This window comes from Mastomys coucha, unplaced genomic scaffold (assembly GCF_008632895.1).
Source record: "Mastomys coucha isolate ucsf_1 unplaced genomic scaffold, UCSF_Mcou_1 pScaffold21, whole genome shotgun sequence".
In the NCBI taxonomy this organism is placed as follows: domain Eukaryota; kingdom Metazoa; phylum Chordata; class Mammalia; order Rodentia; family Muridae; genus Mastomys; species Mastomys coucha.
Genome location: NW_022196904.1, coordinates 28,957,206 through 28,975,348, shown reverse-complemented (window position 1 = coordinate 28,975,348; position 18,143 = coordinate 28,957,206). Strand labels below are relative to the sequence as shown.

General features: G+C 46.6%; 1 protein-coding gene across 16 annotated transcripts in view; it reads left to right on the top strand.

Moving 5' to 3' along the window:
* The window catches only part of Znf536 (zinc finger protein 536), a 455,136-nt gene that overhangs the window by 1,556 nt on the left and 435,437 nt on the right, over positions 1 to 18,143 (top strand). Inside the window, exon 1 of one of the 16 annotated variants that reach the window (XM_031386236.1) lies at positions 343 to 452. The exons of 8 other annotated variants lie outside the window; for them this stretch is intronic. The gene's annotated coding sequence lies outside the window, so the exon portion shown is untranslated. 7 more of the 16 variants (XM_031386243.1, XM_031386231.1, XM_031386235.1 and 4 more) reach the window with 7 other exon arrangements.

Below are 18,143 nucleotides of genomic sequence, written 5' to 3'. Positions count from 1 at the left end.
AAAAAAAAAAAAAAAACAAGAGGAGGAAAACCGAGTAGAGGCGGCCACCCAGCATCGAATGGCGCTGGAGAACTTCGGCGGAGAGCGGGACCCGCGCCCTGGCTGCCGCCTCCCCACCGCAGTCGCAGTCCCGGGACCGTTACTTTGAAAGGGAGTCCCCAGGGCCGAGCGCTCAGCGCGCCAGTGGGATCCGGCGTCCACCCGGCCCGGCCCGCGCCTCCCGCCTGCGCTCCCGGCCTCAGCTCACGGCCGGGGAAACTTTCCGCAGGGTCGGGGGCCGGGGGAGTCGAGAGAGAGGGGAGGCTGCGCGGCGGAAACTTCTCCAGCGACTTTAGCCGTTTGCTTCAGTGCCGGGGGGCTGGGGGGTGGGGGGCGGTCCCCGGCTATCTTCGCCTCCCCCCCGCCCCACTATCGTACGTGGTGCGATCTGCACTCCACCTAGGAATCAGGGGGTAATTGGCAATTTTTTTTTTTTTTTAAATCAAAGTTATAGGATGCTTACGGGGTGCCTAACTTGAGGGTGTAGAGGGCGGCCAAGACCTGCCATTTTGTGTTTGCATCGGCTTCCTGCGTCCTAAGAGCCGGGCAAGGCCCGGCCGAGGTGCCTGGGGGGGTGGTGATCCCAGGACCCCGAGACCTTAGAGGAGCCAGCATACACGTGCGCCGCCCTCAGCACCTGCCCCAGTTCGGCCCAGGTCCCGGGGGCCCGTGGGGGCCTGAGACACAGAAATAAATAAATAAGTAACAGGTTATGGAGGGAAATGAGCCGGCCAGTCCGGAGCTGGAAACGCGAGGCCAATCAGAGTGAAGGAGTGCGGCCGAATGTGTGTGTGTGTGTGTGGTGGGGGGCAGGAGGGGTAGCATCCAGGAGAGGGGGCCGCTGGGGGGTGGTCCTGGGAAGAGCATTTTTGCGGGGGGGGGGGGCTCATCTTCAGCCCAGCCCAAGGCTGGAGCGAGAATGAACGTCGCTAATAAGCCTTTCTGTTTGCTTCAAGGCATTTTTATTTTAAATTTGAAGATGAATTAAGGAAAACAGTCGTAGGCGGGACTCAAGATATATTTTAGGCAAAATATAATAATATAAAAATAAAAATAAAAAAGAGGGTTTTCTTTGATGAGTAGAAGTGTCCAGATCTCGATGCTCCCATCTGTTGCAATTTTGCAAACAATTACAATATAGATTATCTCCACATACATGGAGGTATGAGAAGTGAGGGAAGGTGGAAATTAGCGCTGTGGAAGTTACAGAAAGGAAAGAGAGAGAGAGAGATTGAGAGAGAGAGAGAGAGAGAGAGAGAGAGAGAGAGAGAGAGAGAGAGAGAGAGAGAGAGTCTGTGTGCCCCCCTCCCTTTAACTCTTCGGAGGAAATTCCCGCAAGGTTTCTCTAGGGACAGGTGGAAAGTTAAGTGGCCCCCATTTTTCACTCCTGATTTGTGAGTCCTTCCTGTTTGTCTGCCTCTTGGCGAGCGCACACTCAAGTCCCCGAGTTCTCTCCTGGAAGGATGCAAGCGTGGAAGGCTGGGGTCGGTGCGGGCAGAAGCCAGGGGCTGGGGCCTGGGAGGAGCAGGGCGGGGTCCCGGCCTGGCGCGCGGGTGGCAGCGGTGGCCGGGTTTTGTTTGCAGGATATTGTTTTGTCTAACGGGTGCCTCGCAGGAGACGTGATTCGTCAGCCGCCTTAGTTTTCACTTGAGCGGAAAATAACGGCGGCTACGCGCGGTCCCTGCCTGCGGGGCTCCAGCGCGCGGTGCGTGTGTAGCCTCGGAGGTGCGCGCGGGTGGGCGGCTCGGGGCACCGGCTTTTGGACTAGCGGGCCAGGCGGGGTGAGTGCGCGCCGAGCTGGCCTTCGCTTCCTCCTGCGCTTCTCTGGGCAGCTGCCGCCGCCGCTCTGCAGTTTAGCAGAAATCCGACAGGGGCCGCGTTTGCTGAGCGCATCCGGCCGGCTGCAGCCGGAGCGGGGCCGCGGGGCCAGGCCGATCGGTGTAGACGTCGGGAGGGGGCCGGAGGGTAGTGGTGGGGGTAGCAGACTGGGAGGGGCTCGGGAAATGATCTTGGCCCGAGCGAGCACAGCTCCCTGTCCCTGCTGTCCCCTCGTGTCCTCCGCGAGTTGGGCAGCCCTGCGCGCCGGGGCCTTGGCTTTTCCCCCACGGTCCCTAGGTCTCCAGGCAGGGCTTAGGTGAACTTGGGGTGGGGTGTGCTTGCTCATATGTGTGCGTGCGTGTCTATGTGTGTAGAAAGGGAGCTTAGCGTGGAGACCCCGGTTTTCTTTCTCAGTTTTTAACAACTGGATTTTGACTTTGAGACCAGCTTCGCTCGCTGCTTGGGCTGGGAGGGGGGCGATCTTTCCCCATCACTCACATCTTTGTTCATTGTTCACTGAGTGCAAGGCAGGCGACTTAAAGAGAGGAAAAAGGAGGGAGAGAAAGAGAGAGGCAGAAGAGGGGGAAGAAGAAGAGAGAAAGAAGAAGGGCGTGGGGAGCACATCCATGTCCCCTCCCGGGTCATGTTGGAGGGTGAAATAGTAAGCCCACGCACGGAGGGTCGCCAGGAAAGTGGACATTACCGCTTTAATTAACTTCGAGATGCTCCGGCGGCGGGACCTGGCGTAGCAGTGACGCGCCCCCATAAATCTGCCGGGCCGGGGCTGCTCCAAGAACTCATACAGTAGCAGCGTCAGATTCAACGCGCGCCTCCCCCGGCCGGAGTCCATTTGCATAATTGGATTTTTTTTTTTTTTTGCCTCCTTCCTCCCTGAAACTTATTTGAAAACCCAAGTGAAAACCGCGACGACCTGCACACTCAAAAGCAAGTGCCAAGTAAGTGCCCTGCGGTGGCCTCCGCGCGCCCCGAGGTGAGGGCGCAGTGCTGGGGGCGAGTGCCCTGCTGGCTCGGGTGAGAGTGTGCAGCGGGCGGGAGAATTGCATCTGCTGGGCTGGATGTTCGAGGAACTTTTTTGTTTTGTTTTGCTTTTTGCTGTTTTTTTTTTTTTTTTTTTTTTTTAAAAAAAACCACAACTCCCAACCCCGTCTCTTCACTTTTCCGGCGAGGTGAGGTGACTGGGCCACGCGCTTAGTTGAGGCAAGCCTGAAGAGGAGATCTCGGAGACACAGTTGAGAGTTGGGCATAGTGGTTCTCTGGGAGGGTAACGGGTCCCTGTCGCCGTCGTCGCTGCCGCCGTCGCTGCCGCTGCGTGGAGAGCTGAGCTGCGAGTGAGCGGGGTTGGCTGCCTGTCGCGCCGCGCCGCGGATGCAGTTTGTCGCCAAATGCCTCCCCCATTATTCTAAGGTTTGTGTTTCAGTGTGTGCGTGCGCTCGTGTGTGCGCGCCTGTGTTTTGCTGTTCTTTAAAAGGAAGAAAAGCAACCAAAACAAGAGTAGGAAGGCTTCCATTCTAGTCTGCCTTCCCCTTCAGCGTCCTCTGTTTCTATTGCTTGGAAAACAGAGTGAGAGCTGTTTTGCCTAAGACAGGGTCACCACCAACAGATTGACAATTCGGTTGGAAATGCTTTAAATTCTACAGCAGAGATGCAGCTGAGGGCATGGCATGCCGGCTCCACCCTGGTCAGGGAAGTGGCTTCACAATTTCAAATTGTTAAAAAAAATGCATAATATGTCATTATTAGTAGTAGTATTTGCAGTGAGCAGGATGGAGGGGGAAAGTGGCTTGCGTTGGAGAAGACTCCTGCTGTCCTTCCCATTTCTGGGCCTGCCTGGGAACTTGGCTGTGGGCAAGGCCCACCACCTAGCATGGCTTTCAGCTCTGGGAGTTGCAGGGGGCACCTCCCCCCCCCCCCCCCCCCCCCCCCCACAGCCCTTTGGCCTCTACTCTAAGAGAGCCTAGGGCTTTGGCTGAAGGCTGCTTTTGCTATGATGTCATCCTGATAGCTGTGCAAATGTCTCTTGATCCCACCATTACCCGCCTGGCTGAGTTGTTGGTAATGATAGCACTCTGCCCAGCTCCCCGACAATCAGGACACAGCGTCCTAGGAATTACCTCCCCCACCCCCCACCTGACCGACAAAGAGTCAGCTACCAAAAGCGTGGTCACTGAGCCCAGGTTTCACATTGGTGGGCCTAACATAGACACTAGTGTGGTTGTCAGACTCCTGGACTGAGGCTCCCCTGATTTCCCAAAGTTTGGAAAACTTTTGGAAGGCTTTGATGTACAGAGCATCCTTAGTCTGGGGAAACTGGACTCTCGAGAGTGAACGGGCAGCAGTGCTCAGATGTTTGGAAGATGCTGAGGATCTTAGGTCTTGTTATAGCCATTGTATGGAAAGAGGAACTCTGGTACTCAGTTCATTAACCGTGACTTTATGTTAGAGATAGCTTCGAGTAAACTGGCTTTAGTGTTGATTTTTAAATAGTGTACGATGATTTAAGATTTCTTTTGATTTACTGTTCAAATGAAATTTGCATAAATGTGATAAAAATGAACTTAACATCTGGGCACATGAAAAAAGGTTAGTGCCTCATATGTCATCCACAGAGAAAGTCTTTAAAATGCTTTCACCCTAAACTGGGCTGGGGAAACAGTTCCTGGAGACATAAATGGTAATTAGGTAAAACCTGGAGAAAAAAAATGCTTTCAATACATTTGCATTCTCTTGGACCAGTGCTCTGAAAACCCATTGTGTTCTATGCCTGGAGTGTTTAACTTCTGAGCAGGCTTTAGATCCTTACAACTCAGCAATTTAACTGCTGGTCAGAGCTGTCTTCACAGAAGGCTCAGGGCAGGCATGGAACCACTGTCATGGTGGGTTGGTCCAAGCCAGAGGCCAATAGACTCCATAATGGGAAAAGATAGGAACTGGTCAAGACATGTGGCCCTACTGGTCAGATCTGCCCCTGGGGAGCTGAAGGCAGTGCTTGGATATGCAATGTTTGCCAAGCCTCCAAAGCTGACCCATCGGGTTGTCTCTTCTGCCTCAGGTAAGCAAGGAAATTTCATCAGCTCAGACCCATAAAACCCAAAGCCCTTTCATGTGAGCTCCAAACTCCATCTTACTTTTAGAGCAAGATGAGCTTATCTCTGACATCAGGAAATCAGTTAAACAGCCTTCCCCAAGCATGACTGCCTTTTGCTCAAAAGTTGTCTATGAATGGCACAGGTGTTTTTAAAGTGCCTTGAATGGAAAGGGGAAAAAAAGACAGCAATGATGCTCGTGAGAATATAGATGAATTTGTTTTTTTCTTCTTTTTTTTTCTTTTTTAAAGAAGGGGAACATAAAAGAAGAAAGCAGAATAGATTTATTTTTCTAGTTTCAATGAGGACAATTACAGCTTTTTAAGATCTTTAGATTTAGTGTTTTTAATAAGCCTTTTAAGTAAGCTGAAATATCAGCTTGCATTTTGTTCTTAACATTATTTAAAGTGAGACTTGATGCAAATTTAAATCATAAGTGAGTTTCCAGTAGGTCATTTTGGGGCCATGCTGAGGACAGAAATGCCCTCCCCTCAGCCTACCTGCTGGGACCGGAAGTCATGGAGTGCTGAGCCCAGCTTCATAGTGTCTCCAGGTAAGGTCTTAGATTGTGTAGCAAAACATCTTCCCTTGATATTTTATACCATCTCTCTGGTTGTAGAGGCTGCATTCTAAAGAAAAAAAAAAAAAAAGAATAAAGTCCCTAACCTTGGCAAAGTGTCTGAACTATCAGTGTCTTCTTCTTCTTCTTCTTCTTCTTCTTCTTCTTCTTCTTCTTCTTCTTCTTCTTCTTCTTCTTCTTCTTCTTCTTCTTCTCCTCTTTCTCCTTCTCTTCTTCCTCCTCCTCCTCCCCCTCCTCCTCCTCCTCCTTCTCCTCCTCCTCCTTCTTCTTCTTCCTCTTCTCCTCCTTCTTCTTCTTGGAGCCCATACCTGCCCTCTACCGTGGCATTGCAATCCCTCTTCAAGGGCTTGCTGCTTAAGATGCGGCTACCATAGTAGGAGATGGGTACAGAGGCTCTCTCCAATTGGGTAGCGAGACCATGGAGTTGTGGAGAAAGTTTTGTAAGAAGCTCTGCCAAGAAAATGGACTGATTTTCATATCTTGAAGCTTTTGGCCAACTGTTATGTTACCTTGTGCATTCCTAGAATGGTAAGCCAATAATGTGTGTGGTCAGAAAGAGCTAAGCTAGGAGGTGACTTTTGGTTATTATAACCGGGGTCTTGTGTGGGAACAGTAGGTCAGTATATGGCATATATGCGATGAACATTCATGCACACACACAGTGAGGTGTGGGGTGGGGGAGTGCTGCCTGTTAGAAGTACTTCCTCTGAGATGATACCCTCTTCACTCACAATTTCAGTGTGCACGAGAGAGTAGTGAGAGCAGTGAGTTTGTCCCTGAGCATGTCAGGTAGAAGGATCGTTATGGAAAGAATAAGGAACTACAAGGGTTTGTCCTTAGGATGTGGACCCTGGGCAATACTGTTCTCACATTCACATTCAACTTTATTTTGTATTTTCTGAATACAGGCAGACAGAGGTCAAAGCCACCTCAGAAAGCTGAGCCATGTAGCAAGCCATCTGCTGTGGACCCCAGAAAGGCCTAGAGTAGAGCTTCCTTGGGCCAGCCTGGGCCACTCATAGACTCCTGCTGATTGTCTGCCTTGAGCAGCATGGTGAGGGGAGAGCTCTGCTTTGGGCCGCTTTTCCTGGCTGTTGGAGGCACTCTTCATTGTGGCCTCTGTTCTACCTCTTGCTTTTGAGTAACTTTGAAGAGCCTTCTCTACTCAGCTTTCCATACATGCTAGGCTTGCTGGAGAGGCCCTAGACATGGAGACTCCCTGTACTGCCTTAAAAGAAGCCAGATTTCTGTGAGGATGGGTTCTTGAGTGGAACCTGCAGGAGTAATCTGGGCATCATTTCATTGTGTAAAAATACACGGAAGAATAAAAGGCTGTCCAGTGCAAAATGTGGGCTCAATTCCAATGTTTCTGAATAACAATTATACCTTTAAAAAGGCCATGTAGGTGAGAGCTCGGTCCCTGGGCCACATGTAAACCAGGATACCAATTATATCTTTAAAATGGCTCTGTGGGGGGAGAGCAGTGTCCCTGGACCACATAGAAACCAGGAAGCTTTAAGTGACAGTGCTCAGGCACTGTGATGAGGCTGGACACCCCATTGGCAGGATAATGACAGTCATTTGTTTTTGAGCTCTTACTATGCACTTCCTTAAGAGGGCAGGTTCTATATTTATTCTGAGTTTCATGAAGGCCAACTGAGGCAGTGAGGGAGGGAGGTAGTTGGCTCATGTGGTGTTTGCCCCCACTGGACTCTAAGGTAGTGAAGTATGTTTCTGCCCTATATTCATCTGCCCCCTCCCACACTAGGAGCTGCCAAGGAGAAGGCAAGAAGGTCATAGACACAACAGCAAGCCTGGTCCAGGAAGTGCAGGATCCCACAGCTGGGTGGGTCAGAGAGCTAGGCAGATGCTTCCTGAGTAGTGAGAGATGGAGGCCTGAAAGCATGAAGGGCAGTTCCTAAGCCCTTCCCCATTCCTATTTTCAGTATATGGCTGAAATTCCTATTTTCAGTATATGAGAAAATTAAGTGCCATTTTGACACAGGAAAAATGACCATGTAGGCTTGAACTGATGTTAACTTGAGAGCTTTCTATCCAAGTCCATATATGCTTTGGTTACTTGGGTCCTGTTTAGTTGGTTCTTTGGATACTGAGGCGCAGGTAGGCTCGTGCCTGCATTCTGATCCTACCTTCTCTCTCCCCATGATGGCTCATCCACCAAGGTGCTGGCTTGCCAGCTCTGAGAGAGAGAGAGAAAGAGAGAGAGAGAGAGGGAGAGAGAGAGAGAGAGAGAGAGAGAGAGAGAGAGAGAGAGAGAGAGAGAGAGAGGTGAGAGAACTGTGAAAGCAAATTCATAGATTCTCTAAACATTAAGATTAATCACAGACCCAGAATGGCCTATTCAACTTTGGTTAGAATGACTTTTATTTTCTAAGGTTCCAACGTGATTCCCAATCTTTGTTTTGGGCTTGCACTTGTTTAGTTGACAGGGTCTTGCTGTGTAGTCCTGGCTGAGTCCCACAAGTGGTGAGATTATAGACAAGAGCCATTATGCCTGGTTGCTTCCCTTACAGACTTTCCTGCCTCTTAGTTAGGGACTTTGGTTCATAGAACAGCTCAGGTAATGCTCAGGGGCATGTGTTAACATAACAGAGTGTGCTGCCTAGAAGCCCCAAGGACCTTAGAGACCGAGGTGGTTAGTACCTGCCAAGTAGTGTTTGATGTTGGGTCTCTGTGGATGCCACATGCCACCCTTTGGGGGTCTCGTTCAGGCCATTAGCCATCAGGGCAATGCAGTTTCCCAGGGGCAAACTGAGTGCATGACAAAGTGTTGCAGCCAAGAGATCTGAAGACAGCTACTCTGGCTGGTGCAGCTTCTGGTCTTACTCTTGCCTATATCCTCCCTGTTTTTCTCTACAAATCATCTTTCAAAGAAATATCAATTCCCCTTTAAAATAGAAGTGAAAACCAGAAACCACAACTGGTTGTTTAATGAACATATGCATTGTTGTAAATTTATTCGCATGAGGGAGAAAATATTCGGAAATTCCCATCAACTGAAGTCACTGTAGAGACAGCCCATAGATCACAATGTGCATAGATTCTACATATAAAGAAAATATCATCACTTTGAGTGGTTTGCTCCTTAGTCTGCCTTTAAAATATCTAGAAGGTTATCTTCCTGTTTACGAGAGGCAAATGTGACTCATTCTTCCAGGATTTTAATTCTTTATTAAATACTAAAACAAAAATCCTTTCCATCTAATCAGCCAAAGCTGATTATTAAGGCTAGAGTGGGGTTTGTAGGAAGTCTATAGAAGAGATGGGGTCAGGAACGACAAGGCAAGGGCCTGGGTTATTCCCCTCCCCTTCATTGCATAGCTCTGATTTGGGGTTATGGCTCCTGGATGCCAAGCTGCTGTTTCGGCAGGCTAGAGAATGCTCCGAACACACTGGTTCTCAGAGGAACAGGACTGGATCCACTAATTAAACTCATGTCGGGTCTCTGCAGCTCCTGAGAAACTTCAGTCACCACCATTGCCACCTGATGGGTGGTGGGCATGATCAGCTTGGATGGGTAGCAGCCCCCGCCAACAACCCAAGAAAAGTCCCAAAGATTGAGGATAATAGTGTGGGAATGTGGGAGGGAGAAAAACGACCACATGTGGATATGTAAGGGTTTAATCTGTCAGCTGAGGCCTCTGATAGCAGAAGGCTGCTCTATGCAGGGCTGGCTAAGCTGCCCTTCTTGCTCTTGCTGTGTCCTACTCCAAGTTAACCTCTTGGGAGTTCTGGGTGTTCAGAATCCTCTTGCCTGGAGTGCCCACAGACTTCGAAGGCACTGTCTGTCAAGGGAAAGGCCGGTCAGTCTGTCTGCTGTCTGCAATTCTTTTCTTTAGCCACTGATTTGACAACTTAATATTTACTTTCTCTGAGTGTTTTTTTAAAGCCACATTAAAAAAAAATTGTATCAGTCTCCACTTCCTTTGTTTGGCTCTTTCAACTCTTTGCATATACATTTATTCTGAAAGTATTCTTATTAATTTTTGGGAAAGTCTTTAGTTAAAGTATGATTTGGGAGGGGAGAGAGCATTGCAATATTAAATCTATTTATAATTTCTTTCTGTCATATTTTGAAGGCAGAAGAAATAGTCTAAGCAAGATGACGAGGTCAATTGTCATATCTACAAATATGTTTACAAAGTATGTTAAGGTAGCAATCTTCTTTTTCTCTTAGCAACTACTGTCATCCTGGGAACAACACAGTGGTCTTCTGAGAGTGTTACATAGTAGGCTGGGACGGGGCCTGGTTGTTTGACCAGTGTGATGTACCTGAGGTGACTGACCTGTTTCTAGGGGGCTGTGTGTGATGTGTATTGGGCTTATTGGCATGTTTATGTTCTAACCACGAGGTCAAGTAACGTATTCCAGACCTTAGGATACAAAACATGTTCAAAACTCTTTTGGAAGAGCTGGCTGCATCTTGACAGTCTGTCCTTTAATCTCACTGATACCTGCAACTTGGTCCTCATATTTGCTACCCTGTCTCAAAAGGTTGACAAGACCTGGATCCCGGTGATGTTGTCTGCAGGATTTGGAAGCTAGCTGCTCAGGTGGAGAATTTCAGGCCCATGTGTGGATCTTGGGGAGCACAGGGGTCTGTGGTGAATAAGAGTTTTTCTTTCTTTTCATGATGCTATGACAGAGATAAGAGTCATGCAATTTTTGTGTGTGATCTCCAGCTACTGCATTCAATAAAATAATTTGTTCATTGATCTAAAGAAGGTGTGGTCCTCAGTTGCTCTCATCCTCAGAATAGGCATTCCAGTTGGAATCTGCCTCTTGTATTCTGGTGCAGTGGAGCCTGGCCTCCCATGCTGGTCCTCGGGATGGGAGGCTGGGATGGAATGCATCTCGGTCAGCAGAATCTGATGCAAAATCCAGCCGTGATTATTTGTGTTTCAATGTGCACACATCTTGACTCTCTCATCTTCTCAAAGGTGAGGGAATAAAAATAATTTATTTTTGTTGGACTTGGGGCGCTATGATGGTCCCTTCACTATTCTCAGTCATAGATGAAGCGTTAACCTTTAGATGAGCAGGAGGCAAGCTTGGGCATTTTCTCACTAGCTTTGCCATTGCTCCTGAAAGCAGACTCTACAGGAGTCTTTGTGTGTACTTGATATGTTAATTTTTTTCACCAGGGTTATGTGGCACACACATGTTGCTTGATACACCACTAGCTCTAAGTTCATTTTTTACATAATTTAATATTTAGGCGCCATCTCCCCCTCCTTGCACAACTGAGATACTCTCATTACTGAGCCACAAACATTCAGTTTGAGAGTAAGAAAGAGCCTCTTGAAGCTTTTGCTTTGTTTCGTCTTGTTCCGAAGCAGTGCTGCACAGTGATAAGGGGCTCGGGGCCAGTCAGAGGGGAGTGAGCTCCACGCCCACCCCTTCCACCTCCATTTAGTTGGTAAGCATATCATTTTGATCTTCAAGTCTTCATCTTCCCATTGGCAACCTTGGGATATTTCTTTCTCTTTCACAAAGTCAGCAGAATGAAAAGAGAAGGGCCCAGCTATTCAAGGAGTTCGGAGGCAGCACTACTGCCTGCCTTCTAGAATTTGTTGACTGTTTGAAATGCACTCATCCTAGAGCTTAGGGTGCTGATCACTGCATAGCCCACAGAAATGGCTTGCTTGCCTTTGTGGCCTGGGCTAGTCTTCTGAGTTATTTACCTGGGGATCAATAAAGATCGGCAGATTGATTTCTTCTGTTTCTGAGGACACATCTTAAAGGGTCAGCTTAGTTCAACACAGAGTCTGGAGTGGGGGTGGGGCCTGCTGTCTTCTCTAAACAATGGTTTTCAGTCTAGGCCTCTAAAGGTTAGCACAGGCTCCTAGGCATCCTCAGCACGCACAGGCAGACACGTGTCACATCACACATGGGCAGATACACGTAGACACATACTGTATACACCACATGAGGACGTGTGGAAGTCACGTGTGTACAAGTGTATGTAATGTTTACAAATGCACATGCTTACTTCCAGAATCATGATGAGAATATCTTATTCTTCATCTTTTTCCAAATCCAAGGAGCTGTTTTCATTCATTCATTCATTCATTCATTCATGCATTCATTCATTGTTAGGTATATTAAATCCTAGTAAAATTGATGCTGTGGAAATATAATAACACTTAGCCAGAATGGGAGGTTCAGGGTCTATTAACACAGATCCTGGGGTAGCTGAGGCAGGAAGATTGAAAATTTGAGGCCAGCATGGGCTACTTAGCTAGACTCTTAAAAATGGAAAAAAAAAGAGGCCAGGGATGATACTCAGTCTCCACTTTCCTAACGTGCTCGAGGCTCTGTGTTCAATTCCTGGAAATGAGATAGAACAAACAAGAAACCCAAAGAACCAAAGTGGAGCTGCTGTACCCAAAGAAAAGCAGAGTGAAGGCAGGAATGCTCTCTTAGGTTCTAGGCTCCATCTGAACAGTCTTCACACACACACACACACACACACACACACACACACACACACTTCCCTGATTTTCATACCTGATTCATGGAACCCGTAGCTCTTGTGTTCCCAGATACACCACACATGCTAAAACTCCTGTTCTTGCTCCCAGAGATGAAAGTCAGGTTACTGGCTAACTTTCTCCTGCTGGAGGGGAATACCAATGTGGCTTGGAAATTCCAGTGTGCAGGGATATGGTATGGGCACTGAATCCTATCTCCTCCAGGTGATGTCAAAGGCCAAGCCCTGGAAACAAATGCCTAGCACTCATCCCATGCTTATGAAGTGGAGGACCTTGGGGCTGAACTGCCAAGTGTCCTTTAAGTCAGCCCTCAGTACACTCTGCCATCTGTGGTGTCTTACCAAGGGCTGAGCTGTTAGTGGGGCATCGCAGAGCTCTCAGTATTAGTGTCACAAGGGCTGTACAAGTCCCCAGAAAGAGACTCTCGACATCTGCCTTAAGTCTAGCCACACAAATGGTTTCCTAGAAAACAGCAGTGGAGACCCAGGCTCAGAAGGTGACAATAAAGGTCCGCTTATACTCACTTTTTGAACCCTAAAGGGGGAGGAGACGTATTCTAATGACATCATCCTCCATCTCTGTTCTTAACACACCTTAAGTATGAGGCCCGGAATGATAGTGAAGTATGGCTTTTATCTCCTATTCCTGAGTGGGGACTGCGGATCCCCAGGAGGCTGTGCTTTCCTGCCCTTCTGCACCTCACTCCTTTGTCAAGCTGTCCTCTGGAGCAATACACAGACACAGGACACATTCCCACACCCAAGGGAACACCAAGCTGAACAAGGCCTGGAGGGGTTTCTTACCTCTGCTCCCACTTTCAAGGGTTCATGAAGCCAAAGACTTCATCCAGCTTTTGCCGGAGACAACAGGACCTAGGTGGCCAGCCTTTTCCTAAGCACCTAGCATTAGTCCTAAGAGACAAAGAAGTTGAGATTGGTCCTGTGGCAAGGAAACCTTGAGTCTGACTGTGCCTGGCTGATGTCCAGTCTGCGGAATTCCAAGGGGACACATCTCTCCAGAGAGGTGAGATGTAAGTGACTCAGACCATCTGAGCCATCTTGAAGACCTCTGTGCCAACTTCTCATGGCAGTCCCAGGTTGAGCACAGGTCTGCTGGGAGGAGGCTGTAGGGTGTGGTGTTAGCAGAGTGCACTGGGAAGCTTGTATCCCTTTCCATGTTCACTCTGGACTGTGATGTGCTCCATGGGTATTTGCTGAGTTTCTGCGGTGTGCTGGTCACTGTTCGGCACTGAGCACATAGAAGTGGAGAGGCTGGCATTCATGGGTCCTGCTGCTCTAGGAAGAGAGCCTATATTTACTTGCCATTTCCTACCCTGAGTGCTATGAAGGACCAGAGTAGAGGTCCCTTGGGGAAACGTCATCTTTGGCAAGAAGATCAGTGGCACTTTCTTAGGGAATGATGAAGGGTGAGAAGGAGCTAGCAAAGCAAAGAGCATAGAGAGTTCCTGACAGAGGAGAAAATGTGCAAAAGACACGAGGCAGAGAGAGCTTAGTGGTTTGCAAAGGAAGGCCAGGGTGTCTGAAGCACATTAAAGAATAGCATGGTCTTTCTCAAATGTGAGTGCACCCTGTTGAGGAGTGTCTCTTTCTTGTCCTCTGTGGTCTTCTCTGCTCTGTGTCTCCTCCTGTCACCCAAGGCAGGTTTTTCCTTCTTAGCTTCCTCAGGCTTCCATCTTGTTAAATGAAGCATACCTCTAGACTATATATATCCACTGGGGGATTTAATCCAAGTTCAGCACATTGTGGAGTTAGAAAACAAAGTTAGATAGGAGACAGGCATGATAGACTTCTCTTGTGTGGTAGGTTGTGTTGTGATTCACAATCAGTTTTGTGATGTCTGGCTTTCTCTGTCCACATGCTCCCACTCCCAACTGTGTGTGTCCTGGGTCTCATGGATCCTCTATATTTCAGCTGTACAATCACACACCACACAGCAATATTTTAGGTAGGACAGACCGTATACAATATGGTCCCTTGGGATTTTGACAAGTGTGAGAGAATTTTATTCCCCACCCTCACTATCCCCCTCACGAGACTAGATCTGTCTCAAAGTTGCATCAGGGAGCATCCTGTCTGTGGGGTGTGGGCAAGAACATACCTGCACTCCATCAGGTGCATGGAAGACTAGCATCTTTATATATGTATGTCACATTCTCAACACTGATAACAAATGACTTTTGCTGATTAAGTTTTAGAGAATACTTCTGCTTCTAAGAGAGAAGAAAGAAAGAAAGAAAGAAAGAGAGAAAGAAAGAAAAAGAAAGAAAGGAAGGAAGAAAGAAAGAAAGAAAGAAAGAAAGGAAGGAAGGTAGAAAGGGAAAAAGAAAGGAAGAAAGATGACCGTAAATAGTTTCCCCTGTTGCTGGCAGCAGGAATGTACATCAGGTGTTTGTGCAGTCTAGGTGGAATCAGGTGGCCTGGACCTAGTTCCTTCATGTTGAGTGCACTGTCTGATGTTTGCAAGCTGAAACTGCCTAATGGTGGCGTTCTCAGATACATCACCATGTTGAGTGGTGTGTGGCAGTGGCTCCTTTTGCTCTGCACAGTCTGGAGGTGAGAGGGTGAGCTTGGATTTCATAGTGTTTCCCAGGGGTCCTGTTTCTTGGCTCTGCTTAACTGCAGAATGCTCCTGTGTTCTTCTGCTTTCATCTCTTTCTGTGCCAATGTTGTTGTCAGGCAGTGTGTTAAACTGCAAGGGTGTTGAGTGACAGCTCCAAAAGTGAGCAGGTCCCTGTCCCACAGGGTTCCTGGGAGATTTTGTTATGTCTTAGCATCCTAGACTTTTGAAGAGAGCACAATCTCCTCTTCCTGTAGACTGTCCAGGAGTCAAGGACAGTTGTCTCACTGAGGAAAAGGAACAAGGTGGCAGGAAAACCAGATGCTTGCTTATGGTACCTACACATCCAAAAGAATGCTATCCAGATGTGGGTATTGTGTGTACCATCCAGTCTTCAGATTTATTGCTTCCATCACTACAGTGGTGAAGTTTAATTTAATTTCACTTTTAGTAGAAATGAATTACGTTTCTGCTCTACGGGAAGTTAACTTTTTCTCATCATTGGGTTTTAAGTGGTTAAATAATTCATCAAACAACTGTAAACAGTGCAAATTGCCCATTGTATACACCATATTTCATATCCTGTGATGTAGATGCAAAATATTAAAATGAAAATGTAAAGACTTAATAGAAAAATCACAGAAATAAAACTTTGACATCTATTACACTTTTGGAAACCTTGCTTAAATGCTTCCCACTCCTTAGCGAATTCTATAATGAATTAACTGAAAAGGGGGCTTAAGAACACTATAAAAATTATCCTTAAGAATAAAGGAGCCAGGGCTGGAGAGATGACTCAGTGGTTAAGAGCACTGGTTGCTCTTTCAGAGGACTGGAGTTTGATTCCCAGCAACCACAAGGCAGCTTACAAATATCTATAACTGCAGTCTTAGGGGATATGATGCCTTCTTTTGGGCTCCTTGGGCACTGCATTCACATAGTGTACATACATACACACAAGCACAACACAAAAAAATAATCTTAAAAAAAAGAGTAAAGGGATAGATCTTAGTAAAGAGTTTTCTCCCTAATTTTATCCATTTAATTCTGTGAATACATATTGGCTATTCATCTGATTATCATAAGGTAAGCTGTATGGAACAGGTTCTAATCACTTTAATTTGGAGTATTAGTCGGGATAGTGATTTCACCCAAATATATAATACAGATATAAATTCATGTATCATGTATTATGAAACTAACAGTTTCTATCTCATCTTTAGGAGCACTTCAGCTTATCACAGAAATGGTTTGGGGAATATTCTCCACTTTGCTTTAGTCTTTTGTCACACATTTCCACGTTACTGTTCTATCGTCTTCTTGGAAAGTGACAGAGGTTCTTCTCCCATAATAAACAGTGGCTAATGTAATAATAACAAACAATAATGCTAATGAAGAAATTATATTTTCCCCCAACTTAGAGGAGAGTGCCAACAATAGGTAGGATAAAATAAAATCAATATTTTGACAGGGTTCTATTATGTCTGGCTCATTAATTTGGAGACAACTTCTCTGTTCAATCTGAAATCGCCTGGTGTCAACAAACAGTAGTTTTAGCATCTACCCTCATTCGAGAACATTAAATGCCTTCCTTACAAGTTATTTTTGGAGGAAAATGATTTTTGATTCTGCAGATGTATAGAGGAGGCATTGTGTAGGTTTTTGTCTTGGAAAACAATAAAACTTTTGCTGTTGCAATTTGTATTCAAGCGATTATTCGTTCTCAAGTCCGATCCAGCACACCATGCAGTTTTCTGTTTATGTATTTGTATATATGGATATCTATGGCTATATGTGTACATATGTATTATATTTGTACATATGGATATCTATGGCTATATGTGTACATATGTATTATATTTGTACATATGGATATCTATGGCTGTATGTGTATGTATGTATTAGTAGATATGTGTTTGGACACACACTCTCTTAGAAGCCACACTCATTCACATTCCTCCATTTACTCAAATCTTCTCTTAGTCTCCACTTGCTCTCAAAGGCTCTGGAGTTTCTGATTTCCAAGGGCTGATGACTGTCAGCTAAGGCTGATGCTGGCGTTTACTCAGGCTCTTATTGACCAGAACCATGTGACAGAAGCGATTGATCCATCTTGGACATAGGGTTCCTAATTTCCCATTGTATTCATCCTTCCCACACAGCCATTCTGCATCATCCTACACTCTTCACAGGTGTGTCGGAAGGACCCTGGCCCCTGCCTCACCCACTACACCTTATACTTGAACAAAAAGAATTTGTACTATTGTGGCCTTCTCTTCTTTGTTTTATAGAGATCACAAAAGCCTGGGCTATACAATGACAGCTAATAACATACACTGCATATTATTGATACTGCTTTAATTGTCTTATTGACAGTGTACTTGAACTTGGAGAAGCACACTATTATTTATCATCCCGTGAACTCATGTGCATTTTCCTGATTCAAGCCATAATTACAGAAGAACTCTAAACTCGCTGTCATCCCCATTGCTTCACCTTGCTGTGGTATGGAGAAAAGCTTACAGAATGCTGCTGTTCAAGAAAGAGAGCCCTATGGGCTCTCCTTCTAAGGGTGACACCCCTATGGAGGCTATCCCTCTAAGGAGGTCCTGGCTAGTTAACACTGTAGCTGGAATCTGACTGGGAAGGGAGGCAGTGCAATGGCCCACATGGGCAGTTACAAAGAGGCCAGTATGGACCAGCTGTAGGGCTGCTCACAACTTTCTGAGACACAGCCATATCTCTCCTTCTAATAAATGCTAGTGGATAGCTTTAGGAAGATTTAAACCAAGTGGAAACTGGCCATGGTAGGGGCCACTATACTGACAAGGAGGCAGAACTACATCTGAGGGGGATTTGGATAAATGTGTTGGTAGATGAAGTCAAGTCATCCTGTTCTAATTTATGTCTACTTCTCCCCTCTTCCACTGTGTCCCCACATCCTAAGAGTGCCAGATCCCTAGACCTCTCTCAAGCTCTTTGGCTTAATCATACTCCTTGGTCCTGACCTTTTACCTTGATTGGCCACTCTCTTCATCCCACAGGTCTGTCTCAGCATCCCTCTCTTCTCCCCAGGGCTTGTCTTTATTAACTGCGTAGACTGCTCCCACAATCATGGTCCTTCTCCTCCAGTTCAGGGTTTTTTGGCTATCCTTTGATAACTCCAACTTTGAAACAGCAACTTGCAAACCACAGCCATTGAATAAATACTTTGACAAGACACCATCTTCCTAAATCCTCACATGGATGGGTCTTGATCTCAGATACATACTTTTCATAAAAGTGTGAGATGTGCTGAGGCACATTCCTGTAATCATAGCACTCAGGGCGTTGGAGTAGGAGGACGGAAAACCTGAGGCCAGCCTGGGCTACCTTATGAGTCTCTATTTCAAAAAACAAATCAAACAAGGTGTTGAGACTAAAGAAAATGATCTTTCTCTGCACTTACTTCTAGGTGAAATGTCAAGTTATTATTTAACATTTACTAAACTTTTAATGTTAGAATGCAGA